This window comes from Procambarus clarkii, chromosome 91 (assembly GCF_040958095.1).
Source record: "Procambarus clarkii isolate CNS0578487 chromosome 91, FALCON_Pclarkii_2.0, whole genome shotgun sequence".
NCBI classification, from domain to species: domain Eukaryota; kingdom Metazoa; phylum Arthropoda; class Malacostraca; order Decapoda; family Cambaridae; genus Procambarus; species Procambarus clarkii.
Genome location: NC_091240.1, coordinates 1,512,181 through 1,536,242, shown reverse-complemented (window position 1 = coordinate 1,536,242; position 24,062 = coordinate 1,512,181). Strand labels below are relative to the sequence as shown.

General features: G+C 46.1%; 1 protein-coding gene across 1 annotated transcript in view; it reads left to right on the top strand.

Moving 5' to 3' along the window:
* The first annotated feature begins 271 nt into the window (after positions 1-271).
* The window catches only part of LOC123773891 (uncharacterized), a 45,069-nt gene continuing 21,278 nt past the window's right edge, over positions 272-24,062 (top strand). The window contains exon 1 of the mRNA XM_069318604.1: positions 272-417. The gene's annotated coding sequence lies outside the window, so the exon portion shown is untranslated. The remainder of the gene's footprint in view (positions 418-24,062) is intronic.

Sequence of the window (24,062 nt, the reverse complement as noted above, 5' to 3'; positions counted from 1 at the left end):
AGACAGACAGACAGACAGACAGACAGACAGACAGACAGACAGAGAGACAGACAGACAGAGAGACAGAGAGAGAGAGACAGAGAGAGAGAGAGAGAGAGAGACAGAGAGAGAGAGAGAGAGAGAGAGAGAGAGAGAGAGAGAGAGAGAGAGAGAGAGAGAGAGAGACAGAGACAGAGAGAGAGAGAGAGAGAGAGAGAGAGAGAGAGAGAGAGAGAGAGAGAGAGAGAGAGAGAGCGGGAGTGAGAGTGGCAGTATTATGTGAGAGGGAGCAGCAGCAGCAGTACCACCACTGGCCCCGCGGGCGCTGTGTCTGCACCAGTGAGCGTGTGTGAGTGTGTGAGAGTGAAGCCGCAGCCTCGCTCCTCCACTGCTCTTCTCCCTACTCATTGTCTTCCCCACACTGTCACACTATTAAAGGTAAGTGACACGTGTCACAGATAATGTTATGATGGAGAGTTACACTTTCATACATTTTCTTGAGGCAGCCTTTTAAACATGGAGACTCCTTAAAAGGTGTATATGCAAATTAGTGAGATTATTTTCAATTTGGCTGTGAAAATATATCACTGGGTTGTGAAAGACTATACGGTGATTAAATGGTACATTCTTGCAATGCCATTAACACTCAGTACCACAAAGCGCGATATTTTGGTGAGGAAATTAAATACTCTATTGTTCTAGTTTTGAAAAAAGCATTATATAAATATATATATATATATATATATATATATATATATATATATATATATATATATATATATATATATATATATATATATATATATATATATATATATATATATATATATATAATGACAGTGTCAGACCACGGAGGAAAATTAAAACCGGAATTTCCTTAAATACTTTCGTATATTAATACATCTTCACTCCTTCTGAATATGTATTAATATACGAAAGTTCTTAAGGAAATTCCTGTTTCAATTTTCCTCCGTGGTCTGACACTGTCACATTTTTAATAACGTGTTTATTTTTCGTGATTTACACACACACACACACACACACACACACATATATATATATATATATATATATATATATATATATATATATATATATATATATATATATATATATATTAATTATTAAATATGACCGAAAAAGTAAGATTAATAATTCTAACACGAATTTTCTCAATATTTCTTATGTTTCTTTTCACTGTCGATGGTAATTGAAAAATCAATTCTCCAAAATTCATTTTTATTTCTAGTCTGACGCGACACTTGAACGCGTTTCGTAATAACTTATTACATTTTCAAAGACTTTAGTTTACACACACACACAACTATAACCTGTAAACACTAAACAGAGTTCTATGCTATCATTTAAACAGCTTTCATCTTATATACCCGCTTTTGGATGAGGTGATATGTTACAACAGTTTTGGATGAGGTGAACAAAACTTTAAACACAAAATAGAACACGAAACAATGGGTATAAATTGGGTAAATTAAAGGGAAGAATGGAAGTAACTGCAAAGGGCCTATTGGCCCATATTTCTAAATGCTTCTATATTGGAGCGGAGTCTTGAAGTGGGTAGAATATAGTTGTGCATTAATTGGCTGTTGATTGCTGGTGTTGACTTCTTGATGTGTAGTGCCTCGCAGATATCAAGCCGCCTGTTATCGCTGTATCTATCGATGATTTCTGTGTTGTTTGTTAAGACTTCTCTGGTGATGGTCTGATTGTGAGAAGAGATTATATGTTCCTTAATGGAGCCCTGTTGCTTATGCTTCGTTAATCGCCTGGAAAGAGATGTTGTTGTCTTGCCTATATACTGAGTTCTTTGAGGCTTACAGTCCCCAAGTGGACATTTGTAGGGATAGACGACGTTGGTCTCTTTTAAAGCGTTCTGCTTGGTGTCTGGAGAGTTTCTCATGAGTAGGTTGGCCGTTTTTTTGGTTTTATAGTAAATTTTATAGTATATATAATATATATATATATATATACGGTCACTGATGGTGACCGTATATATATATATCCGTGTTATACAACACCATCTATATATACGTATATATAGATGGTGTTGTTGTACGGTCACTGATGGTCAAGTGGTTAAGGTCTCCTGTACATCAGTTGCAGAGTGCTTCTGGCAGTATGGGTTCGAGTCACTTCTGGGGTGTGGAGTGTTCAGTTGCATATATGCCCGAGGACCATTCAGGCTTGTTCGCATTTGTGTTGCTCACGTGGCCCCACAAAATGAGGTGATTTGATAAAATAACTATGCCCAAGATTACCATCAAAGTGCCGTCGGGATGATGGGCAAATAGCCTCGGCTACCTATGCCTGGGGGGACCATTCAGACTTGTTCGAATATATATATGCAAACAAGTCTGAATGGTCGTGACTACTTGTCGTGAAAGTCTCACGACTTGTCGTGAGACTTTCATGCAAGATCCGACAGCGCTCGATATTGTTGTTGTTGTTATAGATTCAGCTTCTTAGAACAACTTCCAAGTAGCACGGGCTATGGTGAGCCCGTAACTTACCTGGCACAGGAGTGGCAGCGCTCGGTGGTCAACTCGGGCATATATATTTCTTCGAATCAATTTACTTTGTGGGGCCACGTGAGCAACACAAACTTCCTAGAATAGTGAGTGATACAAACCTTAAGTATATACACAAGCTTCCTGTCCCTGACATAATGAATGGTTATGTTATTCTGTGGAATATGCTCAGGTGGTAAGACTGGTGTTACCTCTCATCTAAACTCCTTTTCCTTTATTATTTCCTTCAGTTATTAATTAATTAATTATTAATTATTATTAATTAATTCTTGTATAGTTGCCTCTCTCGTAGACTGTACTCTTCTCGACTCTTCCTCTCACTAATCTCTTTATGTCAAATTTGCTGCCGACCGCAAGTGGCGCAGTATGTCTTCCTCTCTCACTGTAACACTTGGTGCTGTGAGTGTACACTTAGTGCTGTGAGTGTACACTTAGTGCTGTGAGTGTAAGTTGCTCTGTAATCCAGTGGGAACCCAAACATGCACCACACCAACATTATGACGCCAGTCACCTCACACACCTCCTGCACACACACCTTATATAAAACTAAACTTTATTTCTTGTTATCGTCAAATTAGGCTAGGTTTAGATAGGCTAGGTTAAGTAGGCTTATAATGGGTTTGGTTAGGTTGGGGCTAGGGGCTCCACTTTGGGACCAACCCGTTTTGTCATATACATCAATGACGTAGATGAGAATATTACAACCCACATCGTCAAATTTGTAGATGACACTAAGATTTATGGTAAAGTGGGAAATGATAATGATATTGAAGCCTTACAAAAAGATCTACACGAATTTCACAAATGGTTTGAAGACTGGCAAATGCTCTTTAATATCGAGAAATGCAAATCCTTGCATCTGGGGCGTAACAACCTATGTCACAACTAGAAATTAACATTATATTGCAGCAGACTGATGAAGTAAAGGACCTTGGAGACAGAATCCATCATTCACTGCAAGTTCCATAAGCTTTTGTTTTTAAACTGGGAACGGCAATAAAAAAGCTAACCAAACCCTAGGAATAATCAAGCGTACCTTTGACTTTAAAGGAAAAGAAAGTAGTTATTCAACTGTATAAATCTCTATAAATCTCTGATTGTTGTATCCAAGCATGGAGACCTCACCTTCAGGGAGACATAGCTGGTCTGGAGAAAGTTCAACACCGGGCAACAAAAATCATTCGAGAACTAAGTCACCTCTCACCCCAGGAAGGGTTGAGGGCCACAGGACTAACACCACTGCAGGCCAGACATGACACGGCTCATCTCATGGAAACGCTTAAAATACTGTTGTATTTTAAACGTGATAAAGTAGAGGGGATTCATGCATATCTTAAGCCTTACTCCTTCAATCCAGACCAGACTCTCGACAATTATCCCAGAATGTTTTTTTCCACCGCGGGATTGTACACAATAGGCACCCACCTATTGTGTACAATAGGTACAGTGTGTGGCCCACACTGCCCCCCCCCCCCACCACCACCCACCCGCACTGTCTTGGTGACCTCCTAGACCTCCTGCATCTACCTGTCCTCCAACAAAGAACGTCGCTTTTCGACCGTATGCGTTATATAACGCCAAATATTGTCGTACTAGAAAATGGAAGCGGCTGGCAAAAGTGACGTACTGTTCCGTGTTCTGTTTTGAGTTTTCTGGTAGGTTAGGATAGGGGCACTTTAGTCCGACAGTTTCTTGACGTTGGGAAACCTTTAGGAGGACGGGCTGGTTTATTGTGCACCCCATACTCATCCCATGGGGTGTGACGCAGGTGCAATGGTGTGACGGTGTTGTGGTGGTGTGATTGTGACCACCGTTAGGTGTGCGGAGGTGCCGTTATATGAAGGTGGTGGTAGTGTTGCGGTCTTTAGGCTGTGGTGTGGTGGCAGTGTAGTGGTGGTAACAAAGAGCACCCCACCACAGCACTACGGTGGAGGCAGTGTTACCCCCTACAACAACATCCTGCTAATCCCACTGTTATGACTAGGCTCGGCTTGTGATCAACGTGTATATCCCCTTAAATCCAAAATAATCAATACACATACAATTCCCTCCACACACACACACAAAATTAATATCACGCGGCCTATTTTCCAAAAGTTGCGAGCCAAGTCAAAAGTTACACGAGTACTGCACTTGATGCAAATTGCCGAGATTAGGATTTGCTTGAGTGCACGGCGCCTGGAGAGAGAGAAAATGTGAAAATATATAAGTGCTTGTATCCCGGCGGCTGGGCGCTAAGTGGACCATCAATTCTCAGCGACGCAACTTGCCGGCGTAATGGCAGCTAAAGTGTGATTAATTTGTGCTAGTTTTTGCTCGTACACTTTAACTTCGCAACAACACTCCCTCATTCTGTGTGTTCTTATGATTTTACAATATTTCTTAAGGCCAATATGTGGGTCATTGGTATTGTTTTCACGTCTAGTGAGACATTATTATTTTATCTAGCGTGTTTACACATTTTTGGGGGAGGAATGGTGTGAAGATTTTGGTATGAGAGAAAACGGTAAATAAAACATTGAACAGTAAACTACACAAGAAAACATGCAGAAAATGAGTTTCCATTTACTACACGTTATAAACAATAACAACATGTAAATAATCCCACGATTATAATTATAAAGTAATTCAGAATAACGTGAGCCAGAAACAATTAATTACACAGTAATGGAAGCAGACCTCCGGGGGTGAGATGCCTTGATTAATTTATAATTACATTGTTGACTTAATAATATTCATAAAAATAATTATATTATTATTATTAATATTGTAGCAGGTACGCCCAGGTATCCCAGCTTCAGAGGACGGACGAGGCCTGTCAGACAACTGATGGACGCCGTAAGCCCAATCTAATTACTTAAGCAAATGAGTTATTGGGAGGGAGGCGGTTATGTTGGTTATCTGAGCTGTTAGTACCAGACAGCCAGAGCTATCAGTACCAGAGTGACGGCCAGAGCTATCAGTACCAGAGTGACGGCCAGAGCTGTCAGTACCAGTGACGGTCAGAGCTATCAGTACCAGAGTGACGGCCAGAGCTGTCAGTACCAGAGTGAAGGCCAGAGCTATCAGTACCAGAGTGACGGCCAGAGCTGTCAGTACCAGAGTGACGACCAGAGCTATCAGTACCAGAGTGACGACCAGAGCTGTCAGTACCAGAGTGAAGGCCAGAGCTGTCAGTACCAGAGTGACGGCCAGAGTTGTCAGTACCAGAGTGACGACCAGAGCTGTCAGTACCAGAGTGACGGCCAGAGTTGTCAGTACCAGAGTGACGGCCAGAGTTGTCAGTACCAGAGTGACGGCCAGAGTTGTCAGTACCAGAGTGACGACCAGAGTTGTCAGTACCAGAGTGACGACCAGAGCTGTCAGTACCAGAGTGACGGCCAGAGTTGTCAGTACCAGAGTGACGGCCAGAGTTGTCAGTACCAGAGTGACGGCCAGAGCTGTCAGTACCAGAGTGACGACCAGAGCTGTCAGTACCAGAGTGACGGCCAGAGTTGTCAGTACCAGAGTGAAGGCCAGAGCTGTCAGTACCAGAGTGACGGCCAGAGCTGTCAGTACCAGAGTGACGACCAGAGCTGTCAGTACCAGAGTGACGACCAGAGCTGTCAGTACCAGAGTGAAGGCCAGAGCTATCAGTACCAGAGTGACGACCAGAGCTATCAGTACCAGAGTGACGACCAGAGCTATCAGTACCAGAGTGACGACCAGAGCTGTCAGTACCAGAGTGAAGGCCAGAGCTGTCAGTACCAGAGTGACGGCCAGGGCTATCAGTACCAGAGTGACGGCCAGAGCTGTCAGTACCAGAGTGACGACCAGAGCTATCAGTAACAGAGTGAAGGCCAGAGCTGTCAGTACCAGAGTGAAGGCCAGAGCTGTCAGTACCAGAGTGAAGGCCAGAGCTGTCAGTAACAGAGTGAAGGCCAGAGCTGTCAGTACCAGAGTGAAGGCCAGAGCTGTCAGTAACAGAGTGAAGGCCAGAGCTGTCAGTACCAGAGTGAAGGCCAGAGCTGTCAGTACCAGAGTGAAGGCCAGAGTTGTCAGTACCAGAGTGAAGGCCAGAGCTGTCAGTAACAGAGTGAAGGCCAGAGCTGTCAGTAACAGAGTGAAGGCCAGAGCTGTCAGTAACAGAGTGAAGGCCAGAGCTGTCAGTACCAGAGTGAAGGCCAGAGCTGTCAGTAACAGAGTGAAGGCCAGAGCTGTCAGTACCAGAGTGAAGGCCAGAGCTGTCAGTACCAGAGTGAAGGCCAGAGTTGTCAGTACCAGAGTGAAGGCCAGAGCTGTTAGTAACAGAGTGAAGGCCAGAGCTGTCAGTACCAGAGTGACGGCCAGGGCTATCAGTACCAGAGTGACGGCCAGAGCTATCAGTACCAGAGTGAAGGCCAGAGCTGTCAGTACCAGAGTGAAGGCCAGAGTTGTCAGTACCAGAGTGAAGGCCAGAGCTGTCAGTACCAGAGTGAAGGCCAGAGCTGTCAGTACCAGAGTGAAGGCCAGAGCTGTCAGTACCAGAGTGAAGGCCAGAGCTGTCAGTACCAGAGTGACGACCAGAGCTGTCAGTACCAGAGTGACGGCCAGAGCTGTCAATCCCTGTCTCTCTATCATCCTGAATGGGTGGCGGGAGAGAATGTGGAGCTCAACTGACAGACCTGTGCCACCAGCTGTTCCACTGTCATCCGGCGCCTCGCCTCCTCAGTAGGCCGTCTATAACTCATCGTTGGGGGTAGATGAACTCACAACCCGGTGCACAGCGGGTAATTTGCCCACCTCACTCCTTGCTCGCACCTCCTGCAACCCTCACCAGCCTCAATATGAGAGGCCTGGATAGTATTTCTTATAGGCTTGTTCTTATAGGCTAGGGAGCTTGTTCTGCCCCCCTCGGCCCTGGCACGACGCTGATAAGTGAGAGTGGAGGATCTCACCAGTCTTCTGCACATCTGGACTGATGTCTCAGAATTGATACACAATCCCAGAAGTTCCAGATTTGAGATTTGAGATTTACTCTGTGAAAGCCCTGGACATATACCATCTACAGAATATGGCTCAAGACCACATCAAGGGGCAGACCACCTTAGTTCCAGGGTTACCGTGTGGCTTATGCACCCGTGTGGGGTGCATAAGGGTTAATATAATCTTGTTTAGGTGAACCGCAGCCAGGATAGCTGGCAGCTAACTATCTAAGCAGTCGTCATGTGGAGTACTACTTCTCCGAATGGTTCCTCACAAGAGGGTGAATGACCTGGCCGGAGCCCACGAGTGGGTACGGCGGCGGCCGGCGGGACCCCATACACGTTAAGCCTCCCGCTCCGGGGCCTTGCTAGGAGCTTCCGTTTTGAATTGTTTCCCATGTACAGTATCCTGCTGTCAGGTCACCAAACCTGCCGCTTAGGCAGCTTGTTGTGTTGCCCTCAGCTTTAGTTCTTTTTTAATGATATACTGTGCACCTCCCCCTTTGTGTGCTGTCTCATACAAGGAAAAACAAAATACAAAATAATTTTCCATTTTACATGTTATTATTATCATCTTAACTCTTGTGGGGTTGTATTCATCTAGCTGTGCTTGCAGGGGTTGAGCTCTGCTCTCTCGGCCCGCCTCTCAACTGTTACTAATAACTATTGTTTTTTTCCACACCACACACACACACCCTAGGAAGCAGCCCGTGACAGCTGATTAACTCCCAGGTACCTATTTACTGCTAGGTAACAGGAGCATTAGGGTGAAAGAAACTCTGCCGCATTGTTTCTCGCCGGCGCCCGGGACCGAACCCGGGACCACAGGATCACGCGGCCAGCGTGCTGCCCGCTCAGCCACCTGCCCTTTATGTGCCCAGTTGTTTAAGTGTTGGAGATGTTGAGACCATGTCCTCATATATGTCCTGCTTGGCACTATGGTGTGGCCGGTTGTATTCAACAAACATCTTCCTTGTATGGTATTACTTAACCTACTTATACATTTACTTGGCTTCTATGTCTGTTACCGATTTTTTTTTTAAATGAATCCCCCTCAAATTGTCTGCCATTTTCCACGCCATATATTGGGTTCGACATTCAATAAATTAAGCCAACAAAAATAATTCAGTTAGTTCTTGCTAACATACAACGATTCAATTCAGTTATTTAATTCATTTACACCATTTATCACGAAGCTTTGAACCTAGTCTGCAACAGCAAGGAAAAATAGTAACCCGTGAAAGAGTCACAGCGAAAAACACAATAACTGATCAATATTTCTCCCGCCAAAATATTGGCGCGTCAAACAACTCACTTAAAAACTCAACGGATTCATTCAACAAATCTGCCACAAAGCTTTCATTCTAATCTCCATCAGCGGAAAACAAGATAAAAATAAGCAACAGCCAACTACATTTTTTTTACCGCCGAAAATTAACGCGGGAAATCTGAAACGGTTTACAGATTCCGAGAGATGATATAATGAAAGCCTCGCACAGTCACCGCATCAAAAGCATTTGTGGCGGCTGAGCAAAGATTTTTCAATGGCTGTGGACAATGCAGAGGAGGAATGGTTGGGGAGGGGTAATGAGGGAGGTGTGAAACGAGATGGACCACTTTCGCTCTCTTTTAATAACCCGGTTAAGACCGATTTCTTATACTATTTACTCATTTTCATAATTTAAACTTGGAGGGATAGGCTAAGAGGAGCGCGTTAACGCTGAGTTGTGAACGACACCAAACTTGCCAGAAGCTCCTCACCAGAGTACAGAGGTTCCTTACCAGAGTACAGAGGTTCCTTACCAGAGTACAGAGGTTCCTTACCAGAGTACAGAGGTTCCTTACCAGAGTACAGAGGCTCCTCACCAGAGTACAGAGGTTCCTTACCAGAGTACAGAGGCGCCTCACCAGAGTACAGCGGCTCCTGGAAGAGACAGAGGACACACAGCAATGGGAAGTATCAGACGACCAGAAACTGAATATTAACACAATAATAATAAAAGTAGGAAAAAATAGCAAGAAATGAGTGAAATTATGTAAAAACTAATTCAAATTCTGTATATGAAAAGCATTAAGAACGAAATAGTTTATATAGTTTTTATATATATTTGAAAGTTACATCTGAAGGTATTATTGTGAGCAGTTGGTGAGAAAATAAAGCAGACGGTTCTATCTATCTATCTATCTTTGTGTGTTAGAACATTTGATTTTAGTACAAGAGTGGGACAATAGATTGAACTACAGGAGCTGGTTACAGAAGCAAACTCCATGCATAATTTTCAAAATAGATATGACAAATAGGCTAAGAGTCACTGCATTAGAAAACCGTTAGCTAGAAAGGCGGGATCCAATAGTTAATACTCGATTCTGCAGGCACAAATAGGTAAGTATACACACTCTCACACACACACATATACGTACACATATGACCACATACACATACGTCACCCTTCCATGTGGTAAATGTAATTTCGTGCAGGTCATTGTGTTTGCGTGTTTGAAAAGTAATTTTAGCGAAGGTATTCATGTGTGGGAATGTCTGGCCAAGCCATTTATGTGTGTGTGAGTGTACTCACCTATTCGTGCCTGCAAGATCCAGCTTTAGATCTGGATCCCGCCTTTCTAGCCTCCGGCTCTCTAACACAATGATGCCTGATCTATCTTTGCATCATATCTACTATTTTTATTATTATTATTATTATTTTCTACCACAGACGTGGCCAGACATTTACAATGCTAACCAGCATATATATTTTTTCTTCTGTCCTCCATGAACAGGGTGAGAGATCTATTAAACATATAGTTCAGGGATTTATTGAACACACAACCACAGGTGATTGTAGGGCTTTTAAAATACTAGTCTAACTTATAAACATAAATACTATTAAAATAATGAATGGAGTTGGCTTCTACAACACGCTCTCTTGACTCATCATATTTTCTTATTATTATTATGATAAAAATAAGTTTTCTAACATGTGTAAAGCATGAAGCTATAGGTAAATACGACCGTATTCACCTATAGCTTGACGCTTTGGGTGACGGTGAATACCTCAGGCAGTGAACAAATCCACAAGGGCCGTGACGAGGATTCGAACCTACGTCCGGGAGCATCCCAGCGAGGTCACCTGATGCCACCTGACCTGAAGGCATCCTGTGTGAACAATTAACACTTGAATATGGTGTGAATTGATAAGGTTTGAAAATGCTAAGGCCGAGAGCCTAGCGCCCCCAATATCCCGTGTGCCTGACGCTTATTGTATGTGATATATTACATTAAACCATTTATCGTGTTACAATCTCCCCCCTTGTTTGTGGCTCTTCCATGTCCCCACTTGTTTGTGGCTCTTCCATGTCCCCACTTGTTTGTGGCTCTTCCATGTCCCCACTTGTTTGTGGCTCTTCCATGCCCCCACTTGTTTGTGGCTCTTCCATGTCCCCACTTGTTTGTGGGTCTTCCATGCCCCCACTTGTTTGTGGGTCTTCCTTGCTCCACTTGTTTGTGAGTCTTCCCTGCCCCCTTGTTTGTGGCTCTTCCATGTCCCCACTTGTTTGTGGCTCTTCCATGTCCCCACTTGTTTGTGGGTCTTCCTTGTCCCCCTTGTTTGTGGGTCTTCCTTGTCCCCCTTGTTTGTGGGTCTTCCATGCCCCCACTTGTTTGTGGGTCTTCCATGCCCCCACTTGTTTGTGGGTCTTCCTTGTCCCCCTTGTTTGTGGCTCTTCCATGCCCCCACTTGTTTGTGGCTCTTCCATGTCCCCACTTGTTTGTGGGTCTTCCTTGTCCCCCTTGTTTGTGGGTCTTCCTTGTCCCCCTTGTTTGTGGGTCTTCCATGCCCCCACTTGTTTGTGGGTCTTCCATGCCCCCACTTGTTTGTGGGTCTTCCATGCCCCCACTTGTTTGTGGGTCTTCCATGCCCCCACTTGTTTGTGGGTCTTCCATGCCCCCACTTGTTTGTGGGTCTTCCATGCCCCCACTTGTTTGTGGGTCTTCCATGCCCCCACTTGTTTGTGGGTCTTCCATGTCCCCACTTGTTTGTGGCTCTTCCTTGTCCCCACTTGTTTGTGAGTCTTCCCTGCCCCCTTGTTTGTGGCTCTTCCATGTCCCCACTTGTTTGTGGCTCTTCCTTGCTCCACTTGTTTGTGAGTCTTCCCTGCCCCCTTGTTTGTGGCTCTTCCATGTCCCCACTTGTTTGTGGGTCTTCCTTGCTCCACTTGTTTGTGAGTCTTCCCTGCCCCCTTGTTTGTGGCTCTTCCATGTCCCCCTTCAAACAATTTTTCGAAGCATAAGTAAATTGTAAGCTGTTGAGAACGTTGTTTTCAATCGCCATGAGAGCAAGTGTGTTTAGTGGGTCAGGAGGCCACTCTCGACCTGTGCCAGATGTTGGGACGTTTCATCTTGGAACGAAAAAGTTAGTCCATTGTTTACTGCAAGGTGTAGCTATCACCAGCTTGTAGTGTGTGTGATGCGTGTGGGTGAAATTTTTCAAGCTGCCTAACAAAGCTCATGAAGGGAAGTGTTTCTGGCACAAATTCAGGCTCGATGTCAACTAAGTAACTCTTCTGAAACATGGTTGTTGGTGTTGGAGTGTCTTCATCGTTAATTGTTGGATATTCGACCAGGAAATAAATATTGAATGCGCGTTTTATACGCGGCTAGGAAGAGGTGAGCATAACGCATTTATGATAGGTGGATATGTTGACACCTTAAACTTTAACCAGTGAGCTGCAAATTATAGATATTCTAGTGACGAAGGCGGAGCCCCTCCCCCCCCCCTCCTCAAGCCCCTGTCATAGTCCGCCACTGTGGTGTTCCTTGTGTCCGTCCTCTCACAGCTCCCGTCTAAGTGCTAGATAGTCGTACTGACAACGCTTTCTATTGATAATTACCGTCCCTTAAACTGCGAGTTACTGATCACGCACACACACCCCGAGCTGAGAGGTATGAGCTACAAGGAGAGACTACGGGAATTAAACCTCACTTCGCTGGAAGACAGAAGAGTTAGGGAGGACATGATCACCACATTCAAGATTCTGAAGGGAATTGATAGGGTAGATAAAGACAGGACATTTTAACACAAGGGACACAGGTGGAAACTGAGTGCCCAAATGAGCCATAGAGACGTTAGAAAGAATTTTTTCAGTGTCAGAGTAGTAGACAAATGGAATGCATTAGGAAGTGATGTGGTGGAGGCTGACTCCATACACAGTTTCAAGTGTAGATATGATAGAGCCCAATAGGCTCAGGAATCTGTACACCTGTTGATTGACGGTTGAGAGGCGGGACCAAAGAGCCAGAGCTCAGCCCCCGCAAACACAACTAGGTGAGTACAACTAGGTGAGTACACACACACACACACACACACACACACACACACACACACACACACACACACACACACACACACACACACACACACACACATTGTTTATTGCTCTACAAGGCTTAAATAGTTCCTTGAAACCGTAATTATCCTCACTGTAATGGAAAAGATAATGTTGGTCTAACATTCCTTCCGGTGTCGCCCCACATCGAGCGAGGTGGTCGATGGTCTGATAGTTAATGAACCAACCGCTCCTTGGTGTCAATCCGTCACCCGTGGTGGTAGGGGAGGAGGAGGAGGAGGTCTGAGGGGCGGCCACGGTAGTTTCATAGTTATGGTGTCTAGTGACTGCTAGCTAGTAGCTCTCCTCCCTCGGGTCCTCAGGTATTGCAAGAACCAGGGACGCGTGTCTGGCGACCCCGACCCGTGGGAGGGGGACAGATCACGAGGCTTGTCACCTTGGTGACATTGGTGTAAGCGGGGCGAGTCATTCTCCCAGCGGTGACACGAGTGGTGGAATAGAGGCCGGGGAGTCTCCTTACTGCAACCTCTTCTCATACAGCTCTGCTCTCATTGCTCTCTACCTCCCCGTACCTGCCCGCCACAAAGGTGCTCTACTACAAAGGTCGTCAATTTGGTTGACTGTCATTTAGCCACGAAATAAAAGTGGTTGGGGACTAGGCTGTACACCTGTGCTTGCTGGTGTACACCTGTGCTTGCTGGTGTACACCTGTGCTTGCTGGTGTACACCTGTGGATGCTGGTGTCCGCGGTTCAAGTCTCCTAGAGCCCTGGTGAAGGAAATGTTTATTTCCACGGAAGTGTGGATGACAATTTAAACATTTAATGATAAACACATTCACATAAGGCCAGCCAAGTGAATAAAAGGTTACAGTTTGGCAACACTCCCCTGAAGTATTAAGTCATATGGCAACACCCGCAGACGTTGGCCTTAACTGTAAAAATGTATGACTTCTTCAGGAGCAGCTAAAGTCAACTCATTACCACTCGTCAGGTGGTAAAGAATATACTGGCCCACATAGTTTGCTAGGTAAACTCAAAAACACAAACTCGAATCACGAGTACCAAAAAATTAGGACAAATACAAGTAGGGCTTTTTTATCCAGTAATTCTTACTGAAACTAATATTACGTTATTTTATATCTTTAAAGTAGATACCTTCTTGGCCTTTTGAGTTAATCACACAATCTTCTCATAACAAACGTATATATTGTATACCAGCATAACATATCTACAGATAGAAGTCATTTGTAATCCACGGTTATGAGGGAAACCGCTCGCGAGCCGTCACTTAGCTCCTCAGCCCCGTCTTCAGGTGCACAGGGGGGGGGGGGACCACCGTAATTTCGAGTAGCTTTTGTCTGCAATCTGAAGATCTAGCACTCGTGTCTAAAGTGTCAAGAGTCTAGTATGACTCGTATCTACCTCAGGAAACAGTCTCCGTGGTGTAGTGGTAAGACACTCGCCTGGCGTTCCGCGAGCGCTATGTCATGGGTTCGTATCCTGGCCGGGGAGAATTTACTGGGCGCAATTCCTTAACTGTAGCCTCTGTTTAACGCAACAGTAAAATGTGTACTTGGATGAAAAAACGATTCTTCGCGGCGGGGATCGTATTCCAGGGACCATAGGATTAAGGACTTGCCCGAAACGCTACGCGTACTAGTGGCTGTACAAGAATGTAACAACTCTTGTATATATCTCAAAAAAAAAAAAAAAAAAAAAAAAAAACTTCACCATGTCTCTTCTGCTTTAGCTCTCGAACATTACCAGCCAAGACATTAAAACTTTGGGTTAATCCTTGCCCTGATGGCGCTAAAAAGGCATGATTTCCCTGGGCTCTTTCCAGGGATTCGCCACCTGGGCGAGTAGTCAAAAGGGCAATGACACTTTCCCGGGGACCCGCACTCCCTCCCTCAGGTAGCTCAGTAACATGACCTCAGGCCGCGCCTCATTGGTCACGTCGAACCTTCATTGGTCACGACCAACCCTCATTGGCCACGCCCACTAACATCCAACCAATCATCGCCTTCACATCCGGGAATTTCGGTGTCACTTCCTCCGAGTATTTCTGGGCGGGAAAATCCTCTTCTGGGGCATGGCTGATCCGCCATCTTTGTGCAGACTGCTATGCCCTGCCTCCCTGTCATCGAACGTAAAGCAAGAGCAATATAAAATTTGGGCTTCTTGCCTACCTATAAGTATAATAAAACATAACTAGCTTACTTCTAGTCTATGTACAGAGGGAGTATGACTCTTGACAAATGGAAAGAGGCGTAGGTGGTTATCTTAAGGTTATCTTGAGATGATTTCGGGGCTTAGCGTCCCCGCGGCCCGGTCCTCGACCAGGCCTCTTTTTTGTTACACCCCCCCCCCCCCAAGAAGCATCCCGTAGCAGCTGTTTAACTCCCAGGTACCTATTTACTGCTAGGTAACAGGGGCATCAGGGCGAAAGAAATATTTTTCCCCATTTGTCTCCACCTCCACCGGGGATCGAACCCGGAACCTCGGGACTACGAATCCGAAGCGCTGTCCACCCAGCTATCAGGCGCCCAGGCAGGTGGTTATCTTGAGGTCATCTTGAGATGATTTCGGGGCTTTAGTGTCCCCGCGGCCCGGTCCTCGACCAGGCCTCCACCCCCAGGAAGCAGCCCGTGACAGCTGACTAACACCCAGGTACCTATTTTACTGCTAGGTAACAGGCGCATAGGGTGAAAGAAACTCTGCCCATTGTTTCTCTCCGGCGCCCCGGGATCGAACCCAGGACCACAGGATCACAAGTCCAGCGTGCTGTCCGCTCGGCCGACCGTGCTGGGGGAGAACATTAGCGGTGTTACAAACATTAGCTTCAGTAATCCTCCTTTATATTCATTTTTCCTGCAACTGTTTTGTACGAAATTGTGTGGGGTTTTGTTTCGCCGTGTGCTTGTATTATGAGGAGGAGGGAGCTGTGTGCAGGAGGACCATCTGCTTCTCTGTCCTGATCCCATTTGTTTTTATGTGAGAGTACCCTCTCACCCGGCCTTGCTCGGGTGAGAGTACCCTCTCACCCGGCCTTGCTCGGGTGAGAGTACCCTCTCACCCGGCCTTGCTCGGGTGAGAGTACCCTCTCACCCGGCCTTGCTCGGGTGAGAGTACCCTCTCACCCGGCCCTGCTCGGGTGAGAGTACCCTCTCACCCGGCCCTGCTCGGGTGAGAGTACCCTCTCACCCGGCCCTGCTCGGGTGAGAGTACCCTCTCACCCGGCCTTGCTCGGGTGAGAGTACCCTCTCACCCGGCCTTGCTCGGGTGAGAGTACCCTCTCACCCGGCCTTGCTCGGGTGAGAGTACCCTCTCACCCGGCCTTGCTCGGGTGAGAGTACCCTCTCACCCGGCCTTGCTCGGGTGAGAGTACCCTCTCACCCGGCCTTGCTCGGGTGAGAGTACCCTCTCACCCGGCCTTGCTCGGGTGAGAGTACCCTCTCACCCGGCCTTGCTCGGGTGAGAGTACCCTCTCACCCGGCCTTGCTCGGGTGAGAGTACCCTCTCACCCGGCCTTGCTCGGGTGAGAGTACCCTCTCACCCGGCCTTGCTCGGGTGAGAGTACCCTCTCACCCGGCCTTGCTCGGGTGAGAGTACCCTCTCACCCGGCCTTGCTCGGGTGAGAGTACCCTCTCACCCGGCCTTGCTCGGGTGAGAGTACCCTCTCACTCGGCCTTGCTCGGGTGAGAGTACCCTCTCACCCGGCCTTGCTCGGGTGAGAGGGTCTTCACGACGCACTGTCTCCATAAATGTAACTTATTTATTATATTTATTTATATATATACAAGAGTTCTTACATTCTTGTACAGCCACTAGTACGTGTAGCGTTTCGAGCAACTAACTTCACCATGCACTGTCTTCACTGTAACCATGCTCAATATACACACTATCTTCTCTCTCTCTCTCTGTCTCTCTCTCTCTCTCTCTCTCTCTCTCTCTCTCTCTCTCTCTCTCTCTCTCTCTCTCTCTCTCTCTCTCTCTCTCTCTCTCTCTCTCTCTCTCTCTCTCTCTCTCCGTCTCCCTCTCCCTGCTGGGTGTGATGCGAGGGTGTGGTATTCCTAGTCATCGGCACTGCTGGAGCTGTGACTGATCGCCGGGCATTAATCTACCTGACCCAGCTGAACCAATCTCCGCCTACACTCCCTACACCAACGTCACTATACCCCCTCCCGTGGTAGTGAGAGAGAGAGAGAGAGAGAGAGAGAGAGAGAGAGAGAGAGAGAGAGAGAGAGAGAGAGAGAGAGAGAGAGAGAGAGAGAGAGAGAGACAGAGAGACAGAGAGAGAGAGAGAGAGAGAGAGAGAGAGAGAGAGAGAGAGAGAGAGAGAGAGAGAGAGAGAGAGAGAGAGAGAGAGAGAGAGATTGTCTTCCTGTAGCCTATCATCCTGGAGTGGAGAGATTGTCTTCCTGAAGCCTATCATCCTGGGGTGGAGAGATTGTCTTCCTGTAGCCTATCATCCTGGGGTGGAGAGATTGTCTTCCTGTAGCCTATCATCCTGGGTGGAGAGATTATCTCCCTGTAGCCTATCATCCTGGGGTGGAGAGATTGTCTTCCTGTAGCCTATCATCCCGGGATGGAGAGATTGTCTTCCTGTAGCCTATCATCCTGGGATGGAGAGATTGTCTTCCTGTAGCCTATCATCCTGGGGTGGAGAGATTGTCTTCCTGTAGCCTATCATCCTGGGGTGGAGAGATTGTCTTCCTGTAGCCTATCATCTTGGGATGCAGAGATTGTCTTCCTGTAGCCTATCATCCTGGGGTGGAGAGATTGTCTTCCTGTAGCCTATCATCCTGGGGTGGAGAGATTGTCTTCCTGTAGCCTATCATCCTGGGATGGAGAGATTGTCTTCCCGTAACCCAGCACGACCTCCACCCTCTGTTATTGATTAACCACCACGACTCCCACCCTCAATGAATTAATAAAATTTAGAAATGCTTTTATCTGTGACAACTTTAGTGAATCAAGTTAATTGCAAGTGTGGAGTCCAACACTCAGTCTCAGTGCTGACACTCTAATCCACCATGTTAGAAATCCGTTTCCGAACCCACAAACAAATCCGTTCGCAAACACACATACAAATCCGGCCTCAAACACACAAACAAATCCGGCCTCAACCTTACCTTGAGGTGCTTCCGGGGCTTAGCGTCCCCGCGGCCCGGTCGTCGACCAGGCCTCCTGGTTGCCGGACTGATCAACCAGGCTGTTGGACGCGGCTGCTCGCATCCTGACGTACGAGTCACAGCCTGGTTGATCAGGTATCCTTTGGAGGTACACACAAACACTCAAACAAATCCGTTCGCAAGCACACACAAACAAATCCTTTCGCAAGCTCACACAAACAAATCCGTTCGCAAGCACACACAAACAAATCCGTTCGCAAGCACACACAAACAAATCCGTTTGCAAGCACACACAAACAAATCCGTTCGCAAGCCCACACAAACAAATCCGTTCGCAAGCACACACAAACAAATCCGTTCGCAAGCACACACAAACAAATCCGTTCGCAAGCACACACAAACAAATCCGTCCCACAAGCACACACAAACAAATCCGTTCGCAAGCCCACACAAACAAATCCGTTCGCAAGCACACACAAACAAATCCTTTCGCAAGCACACACAAACAAATCCGTTCGCAAGCACACACAAACAAATCCGTTTGCAAGCACACACAAACAAATCCGTTCGCAAGCACACACAAACAAATCCGTTCGCAAGCCCACACAAACAAATCCGTTCGCAAGCCCACACAAACAAATCCGTTCGCAAGCACACACAAACAAATCCGTCCCACAAGCACACACAAACAAATCCGTTCGCAAGCCCACACAAACAAATCCGTTCGCAAGCACACACAAACAAATCCGTTCGCAAGCACACACAAACAAATCCGTTCGCAAGCACACACAAACAAATCCGTCCCACAAGCACACAAACAAATCCGTCCCACAAGCACACAAACAAATCCGTCCCACAAGCACACACAAACAAATCCGTCCCACAAGCACACAAACAAATCCGTCCCACAAGCACACAAACAAATCCGTCCCACAAGCCCACACAAACAAATCCGTCCCACAAGCCCACACAAACAAATCCGTCCCACAAGCCCACACAAACAAATCCGTCCCACAAGCACACACAAACAAATCCTCCTTCAAACACACACACACACACCGACAAATCCGTTCGATGACACCTGACGCATTTCCTATCAGAGGCATCATCATATATTTTAGCCTGTGTAAATTAACGAGTCGGGCGGCCTCCAAATATGGAAAATTAATTACGATGGTGAAGCCAAATACCGGTATTCATTAAGGAACCAACTGGCGCGGGGTGTTATTGGAATTTAGTTCACGTATTAATGGAGCTGGAGAGGAGGTCTTCAGGGGGGTTGAAGGCAGGAAGGATATATATATATATATATATATATATATATATATATATATATATATATATATATATATATATATATATATATATATATATATATATATATATATATATATATAATATATATATATAGATAGATAGATAGATAGGGGAGGGGAAAAGGGTGAGGAAGAGAGGGAGGGTGGACAAGAAGGTGACATAGTGACATACAGAGATAGAGAGAGATAAAAGAGAGAGAGAGAGAGAGAGAGAGAGAGAGAGAGAGAGAGAGAGAGAGAGAGAGAGAGAGAGACAGACAGACAGACAGACAGACAGACAGACAGACAGACAGACAGACAGACAGACAGACAGCGACAGACAGACAGACAGCGGCAGACAAAGAGACAGAGAGATAGAGACAGACAGACGTGAGGTGAGGGAGATAATCATCATATATATTGTATCACTAATGAAAACTCCAAAAACTTTGAACAGTTGTCGTTCAAAATCAAAAACAAAACAAAAACATGACAAAAATCAACAAAACCTTTACAATTAGTTTTGCTAACGTTTAGCCACAGACACACGTCACACCAACACCTGCACCCAACGCTAAGGAAAACACCGGCAATTAAAACACCTGGCTAGGACCAGAGGTGTAAACAAACACCAACACGGCTTTATTGCAAAAAATTCATGCCTGACTAACCTAGTGGACGCCGGGCGGGTGAATATTTCTAGCCCGCCATAACACACATGTTGCCTATATCATCCCCGGGAGATGGGGAGCCTCCTGGCCTGGACCAGGGGGGCTCTAATCTTCTTATGATGAGAAGGAGATTATGCAGCATGGCGGGGGTGGGGTGGGGGGCGAGGATAGGAGCTGGGACACGATAGGGTGAAGGAACAAGGTCCAGCAATTTGGGACTATTGGGGGGGATCGAACGTCGCCCTGTACGATGTGAGAACGTCGCCGTACTGGCCTGTCCTAGTGGACGGAGAGATTAGAGAGATGGTGCATGGATGTTTTTGATAATGACAGGTGTTGGTGTGATAGTGTAATGGTGTGATGGAATGGTAATGACGTTTGCATGCAGGTAACAGCGTCATTAAAAAATAAATATTTGTTTAATTACAATAATTGGGCTGGGTCGGTCAGGCCTCTACCTGCACCACCCAGAGTGGCTACCACCACACTACCTCCACCGCTGCCATTGTGCACGGGCGCATGCGCACATCCTCAACCCTGGCCTTAAAGTTGTCCATGGAGGAGGCTTCCATAACTTCTTCTCTCAGCGCATTGGTGAATGAGAGGAGAGAGAGAGAGGAGGCGGAGAGCCGAGCACACCACACAAGCCTCAACACCTCCACCAGCCACCACAAGACCTACGACAACAAGGAAGACCAGAGACCCACAACAAAAGAGTACCAGCAGCATATGACCAGCAGGAGACCATAAAGACGGGCGTTAGAGCTTGCATGAGGTCAGTGCTTATAAGTGTACCCCCGGACACTTAACCTCTCACCACCCAAACAACTTACACAAGGTGTAGTGGTTAACTACAGCACTTGTCTACACCTAAGAGTCCTCAACTGTGAGGCAACTTGACCTCGCGACACTGAACAAAAGAGTATGTAGAGCTACGACATGCTCCAGACGGCGCAGCATCCACACTTTGTCCATCTGCGACTGACGAAGCAGATGAGGAAGACATGGTTTGTCAACAACAAAAGGAGAGGTGGTAGTTGGAGACTGGAGAGGTAGGTGAGGCAGGGGTGGTATTGGTGGAGGAGAGAGAGCCATTAGCATAGACTGATATCATTACTTCCTCTCAGACAAGAGTGGCACGCCCCGTGCTCACCTTGGCCCACAGATACCATATATTCTGGTATCACAATGCTACCATTTACTCTTACAGTATCGTACCATATCCTGGTACCCCAGAAGTCTCCCCCGTCAATCTTGTTGGTTCCTTTATGTATCTTGTGTCTTGTGATCATGTCCCCTCTCAGTGTCTTACTTTCGTCAACTCTGTGAGATTGAATTATTATATTTTGTGTTCGAACCTAAAGCCTTTGACACCAGCCTGATGGCTAATCTCTTTAGCATTTACAACTTTTCCTCTGTGTATGGAAAATGTTGGGTCACCGCTTCGTATTCTTTAATTCTGGCCCCTTTTTCAGATGGAAATCCTAGGCTGGAGCTGCATACTCTTCTGGGTCTTCATAATGTCAAATTCAAATTCAAAAGAATGTGTTTACATAGAACATAAGAGCATATATTGTGGGGACAAGCGTTATGCATACTAATGAAGCCGCTGTTATATGTTGTTTAATGTGGACTACCATGGACACTCTCGCTCTCTCTCTCTCTCTCTCTCTCTCTCTCTCTCTCTCTCTCTCTCTCTCTCTCTCTCAGTTTTCAGCATCCTTACTTTATATTCCCCATCTATCTACCTTACTTTACTCTCTCCTCTCTTTTTTCCTTCCTTCATTCACTTGTTCCTTCACCCTCTTCACTCTCACCACTCTCATACCAATCTCTTCCTTTGTTCTCAAACCTTTGTTCTTTGCCTTGCTCCGCTCCGCCTCCCCAAGGATCTTTTTGTCTCTCCTTGCTCTTCTATATTCTACTTCTTTTAAGCCATTTCATCATCTCCCTCCTCCATTTCGTTCTTCCTCTTACGCCTTCTGTGGTTCTTTATCGCTTCTTTTTCGTTATCTCCTGCTGCTCTTCCTTCTTTCTCTTCTTCTCAGCCTCCTTCTCTACCCCCCTATTCCCTCTTCCTTTGCAATGGTCGGCCACACAGCCAATTTTGTGAGGATATAATCCTTTGTCGTTTGTTTATCTGCCTGATTAACCCCGTCCCTGGACCCTTGGGGGGGAGGGGGGAGTCCCATTGTTTTCTTGTGTGCTTGTGGATGTTAGTGTGCGTGTGTGTGTGTGTGTGTGTGTGTGTGTGTGTGTGTGTGTGTGTGTGTGTGTGTGTGTGTGTGTGTGTGTGTGTGTGTGTGTGCGTGCGTGTGTGTGTGTGTGTGTGTGTGTGTGTGTGTGTGTGTGTGTGTGTGTGTGTGTGTGTGTGTGTGTGTGTGTGTGTGTGTGTGTGTGTGTGCGTGTTTGTGTGTGTAACTCGTCAAGGCCTACTGGAAATAACATGATTTTACATTGTTGTTGTTTAAGATTCAGCTACTGGGAACCCAAAGTTGCAAGTAGCACGGGCTATGGTGAGCCCCGTAGTGGACTTACCTGGCACAGGGCTGTAACTCTGATGATTTAATACGCGCTGGTGCCCCGCTATCGGGAGGCAAGCCTACTCCAGGATATTGGACTTTCATTAAACTCATTTCATATTAAATTCACGTCTCTTTCTAAGCATCGTTTTAGACTTTCCAGCAAGTTAATAAATGGCCTCAGCCTCATACTTACAATTCCAGTTTTTTAGATTTATTTTATATTGTTTCAAACTTTAGACTTTCAGATTTTCAGACTAAACTCCGCAGTATATCAGCTTGTTAATCCTAGCCCAGTACTCGTCAACACGGTCATTAATTACTGGTGACAATGAACAACCAGTGTTCACTCTGGTGTGTGTGTGTGTGTGTGTGTGTTCATTGTTTACGTTGTCATGTGTGATATGCTCTCAAAATGAGCTCCCTTGTTTGTTGTACGCTCCAGGTAACCAAAGAAAGTGTTCCTATGTGTTGTGTAGTTATTTACAAGTTGTATTTACTTTTGTGCCTGCAGGGTTGAGCTGTTAGCTCTTGGGCCCCGCCTTTCTAACCGTCGGTTGTCTAACTGACTCGCGACCTATTTTACTCTAACATATACATTACATTTTATGTAATGTGTGTTACATTACAGTGTGTTACAAACTTCCTTCGCTCCAGATGTTCTACTTTTTCCTCACACTCTTCTCCATCACCTTGCATAGCTTGCAAGTTATAAACATTGGCCTGTAGATCAATGGCTCCTGTTTGTTTCCCTTCTTGCATATCGGGATTACATTAGCTATCTTCCAACTTTTTGGTAGTTTTCCTCTTACCAGTGATCCATTGTTCATCGTGTATAGGGCAAGCATAGTGCTTCGATTCCCTCTGCAGGCGATGAGTCACAATAACGTGGCTAAAGTATGTTGACCAGACCACACACTAGAAGGTGAAAGGACGACGTCGTTTCGGTCCGTCCTGGACCATTCTCAAGTCGATTCGACTTGAGAATGGTCCAGGACGGACCGAAACGTCGTCGTCCCTTCACCTTCTAGTGTGTGGTCTGGTTCTATTCCCTCTGATTTTAATATCTGTGGCGAGAGTCTGTCTGGATCAAGAGCCTTTGTCATGTCCAGTTCCAGCAGATGCTTTACCTCACTGAGTTCCTCGCGAGCCTCCTTGACGCTCTCACCCGACCTGTCTGCCCCTTTCCGCAGTTTCTTTACTTGTTCCTTCACTGTTTTTTTTCCCTGAAGTGGCTGTGAAGCAGTTTGGGTTGGGTCTTTGCTTTATTTCTAGGTCATTTTCATACTGTCTCTCTGCTTCTCTTCTCACTTTGAGGTACTCATTCCTGGCCCACTGGTATCTTCCTTTGTTCTCTGGTGTTCTGTTATTATTGTCAGTTCTCCATGCCCTCGTGCTGGGAGTGGGTATAACACCAAGCCTAGCCACGGAGACACATATATATAGAGGATAATAACAACACCTGTACACTCTACAATGGTTAGCGTCAAAACATCGCTCAAGAAGCTCACTAAAGCAGCATTTACATCTCTATACGACACATACGTGAGACCATTTCCGGAGTATGCAGCCTCCATCTGAAAAAAATAACTCAAGGAAACTTGAGGCCAACTGCGAGTGAAGGAGT